This window comes from Acartia tonsa, chromosome 12 (assembly GCF_053477335.1).
Source record: "Acartia tonsa isolate MP-2025a chromosome 12, ASM5347733v1, whole genome shotgun sequence".
NCBI classification, from domain to species: domain Eukaryota; kingdom Metazoa; phylum Arthropoda; class Copepoda; order Calanoida; family Acartiidae; genus Acartia; species Acartia tonsa.
In genome coordinates, this window is record NC_137271.1 from 20136993 (window position 1) to 20141176 (window position 4184).

The 4184-nt window shown below is 34.7% G+C and overlaps 1 long non-coding RNA gene across 1 annotated transcript; it reads right to left on the reverse strand.

Annotated features, from left to right (window-relative positions):
- Positions 1–671: 671 nt before the first annotated feature.
- LOC145334010 (uncharacterized) lies at positions 672–2759 on the reverse strand. The gene is made up of 3 exons (XR_013884669.1): positions 2639–2759; positions 1841–1933; positions 672–766 (listed from the first exon to the last, which is right to left on the reverse strand). It is a non-coding gene; the product is annotated as an uncharacterized LOC145334010 (long non-coding RNA).
- Between the last annotated feature and the right edge of the window lie 1425 nt (positions 2760–4184).

Genomic DNA, 4184 nt, shown 5'->3' on the forward strand with positions numbered 1-4184 from the left:
TCGTCGACGTGGTCCTCGGTCATGTCATGCTCTTTGACGCTTGAACCTGGCTCACGGGCCAGGCCCAGGATAAGGACAGCATTGACATGTGAACTAACGAAGCAGCCCGTCGGTCTTTTAGACTATAATCACATTAGTGATTGGGTATGATTATTTCATATCATATCCACGACACCCCTGTAAGGGATCAAGAAGTCTAGATATAGCGTTGGATACAATCATACAATATAATCATTTCAATCATGTAATATTTACTGTAACTAGTATCATTGTAAAACGGAAAGGGCCAACAACGTATAGTTGTCGACCATTTCCGCATAGCCAGTGGGCTATTAACCAATGCAATAATGTATCTACTTGTTGAATTCCGAAATAAATTATTATTATCCCTTACTCCCTGGGTTCTAATCCAACGGATATTAACCGGTTTGGAAGCCATACTGGAATGCTACTGGAGGGAGGGGACATTGGGCTTTTTATTACACTGGTCCACAAACTTTTGTTATAACGTTTTCTTATTTGTGGGCGCATCAACTATGGGGACTATATTGAATTTTGATTGGTTCAAATTAACTGTCCAATTGTTTCAATCACTGATTGTAATCTACAGAAGGGATAATTTTGTGTATCATTATTGGGGATGTACATCAATTCATCGGCCATTTTCTTACCCTTTAAGATAAATTTGAATAAAATCCTGTTAGAAATTGGAACTTTGACTATCCATTCATCTCTGTTCTCATCAGTGTGACTTGTGGCTCCAGACCTATAGACAGGACATGTTAGAATTGTCCTATTCATTTCAAACTTAGCATTATGATCCCTATAAAAATAAGGTACATAGCAACTCTATAATCGTTACTAGAATGTCTGTACGTCCATTTAATATTTTTACTTTTCTGACAACAAATTTGTATCATAATTATCCTTTTCATCTGATTTTTAGAATACTGATTCCTATTACAATGAGGTAAAATGTTTTAATTGAAGAGCATTTTTATGATCACGTCATAAAAATGAAAGTAAGTCCTTAACAGTATCCTGTATTTGACAGTTTTGCAACAATTTTACTTATAATTTTGTTCAGTTCTGACATTCTACAACTGCTAATGTTCATTTGTCCTACCTTTTCAGAGCTTTGCTTTTATATATGTTGCCATCCTTTTTTTACATTTTATACATTATGTGAGGATACCAGATATTAAAGCCTTTATGTGACCTTTTTGTTGTAAAATGTTACGGATAAAAATAGATTTATCTATTGGACTTTTGTTATTTCATATTAATTGTAATAAAAATACGTCATACATTAACATTTTTTAGAACCCTAGCTACTCGATAATTCACTTTGTTTATCCGTTAGTCTGTCCGCCAATCCAGTCGTGAGTCCGTTCGTAGCACATATGGAGAAATTTCATTTATTCGACTGCTATTTCAGATAGACGGCTGAAATTTGTGGTGATGATTTCCTGTACCATTGAGCATTTAGTAAATAATTTAATTGGTCCTTCGGCTTTGCTACTTGTTGTCATCCTTGTCTTTACATTAATCTGTATTTTGTCTGTCTAGCAACTATTAGAATTTTATTTGGAGCACAATATCTTAGTAACGGGAAGGCTTAGTTCTCAGCCATACGGATAAATCATGTATAGCAATGTATTACAGAAATTTTCCACTAATATTAAAATAAAAATCATAAAATTAATACCAATTTTGTTAGCTCGGGCCTTCGGCCTCTGTGGGCCAACAAAACGGTTTTAATATTTTTTTTATTTTAAAATCTTCGGAAAGCTGTCTATAATACGATACGATGAATAACAATGATGTAAATGTATAGTACCAAGAATGTTGATATCCATAGGTATTGACTCCAGGCACCCGGGGGATTTGTAGATCTGCGGCGCGATTTGTTGAACTTCCTGTCTGGCCAAAACTAAAAAGTATATTATTATTAATAATTTTGGTGCATTTCCTCAAAATTCCTCATCAATGTGACACCCTTATTTTGAAATAAATTGAAAAAGATGAAGGGGGTGGGTTAGTTTTTTTCCCTATCTATACATTACCTAACCTTGTAAGGGTGTGAGTCTCCTTCGATTTTTAAGAGATCATCTAGAGAATCCAGAGCATCATCATCCGTTTGTAATGGGATGCGATACTCTAACACCCAAAGATATTAGGTTAATTAACATCCAACAGACAACCAACCTTTTGATAACACTACCTTTGTCTGAGAAGTCCTAACTGTGCTTGGTAATGAAGTGCGCCTACTATGGGCCTACTCTAACTATTTATGTCCTGCATCCATAAGCCCCTCACCCCCTTCGACGACTATGAAAAACCCCCAATATTTCTTTTCGCTAATAAGTATTTTCGGCTATTATGAAAGGTATGCCGAAGAAAATGCACACTCTAAATCAGGGTTCAGCATCCGCGCCTCAGCCGCGCATAAGCTTCAAATTTATACCCACTTAGATTATATAGATATATAAAATATAGATTGTCTGTTTAGGGACAGGTATAAACATTCAGCTCAATTTTAAAAGTTATAATATAAAAATTTTACTGAGGCTTACATGCGGATAGCATGCGGATTACATGCAACTATCTTGCGGCTGCCGAGTACTGCCCTAATTACCTGAATAAGGAATAAGCGGATAAAGATCCCACGCAAAGCAAAGCATTAGTTAGAAATAAGTTCATTAACACCATACACCACATTTTTACATAAATATAAAGGTACAAAAATTCTCTGAAATATTTTTAACAGCGAGACTTTTCTATAATTGTCCTATCGATTTCAAACTGTGCATGTTGATTTCTGTAATAGTTAGGTACGATTAAAATAGCGTAGCAACTCTTTAATCGTTACCAAAAAATCCGTACGTCCATTTAAAACATGTTGATTTTTAATTGTTTTGACAACAGTTTTTTTGTGTGTGATACAATCATCCGATTGATGTGATTTTTGGAATACTGATTCCTATAACAACAAAAAACAATGACATAAGCGAAGCATTCTTTAATCAAGTCCCAAAAGTATAAGTATGTCCTTAAACAGTATCCTGTATTTAAATAGTTTTGCAACAAATTTCCTTATTTCGACTTATACATTTAAATTCCACTAATTCTACAAGTGTTAATGTTTGTTTGTTGTTCATTTTAAGAGCTTCGCTTTTATGGATGTTTTCATTTTGTTTTATAAGAAGCACTAGCGGCTTCGCCCCGAGCCTCTAGGGGCTGTGCCCAAAGAGGTTTGACCAACCTAATTTTTCGTATTTTAGATTTAAAAAGAAAACGTAAAAAAAAATTTTTTGGGGGGGTATTTTTCATTTTTTGGGGAGGTTGGGGGTGTCCCACCCCCCCAAGAAAATACCTTAAAACCATCACAGGACCAGTAGGTATATTCCCTGAAGAGTAGAGCCCAATCGGTTCAGTGGTTACTGAGATCTTAAGCTTCAGACGGACAGACGGACAGACAGACAGACAGACATCGTTCAAAGAATAACAATAAAAAGCCAAACAATTCACTGTTTATCTAAATGATATAATCACGAAACCTATGTAAAAGATATTTGTTGGCAATTTTTGCATGAACGAAAAACCGACAGAAAGTAAGGGCATCATCACATAAAAAAAATAGCAAAATAACTTAAATAGCAGCCGAGAAAAACAATATTTTCTCTATAACGTTACAGACTACTTCACTACTAAAAATATTCATTTAACAATGGGTGATTTATCGTGGGATGGGGGAGGGTGAAGGAATGGTGAAGTAAAGGGAATCATGCATTGTTAAAAATCAATTATAACATCCCCAAAATATAACACGATAAGAGCTATCGGTCACGTATAGACGGACGAATGTTAGTACAGACCCTAATTATGTAAAAAGCTTCGCTTTCTATAATCAAATGTTTTGCCATGAAACTACTAAAACGTTGTTGACTATCTGTCATACTGACGGACGAACGGACACACCTTTGTGATGAAGTAACTACGCATATATACATAATAACACAATTGTTAGGTAGATGTTTTGTTATAAACACGAGTAACAAGTCTAAACTACAAACTATAATTTCAATTTTAGATATCTATAAACATACACAAATGGATATATTATTACCTGGATGTTGCACCAGATTTGTATGTACTATAATAGATTGATATTTACAGCTAAA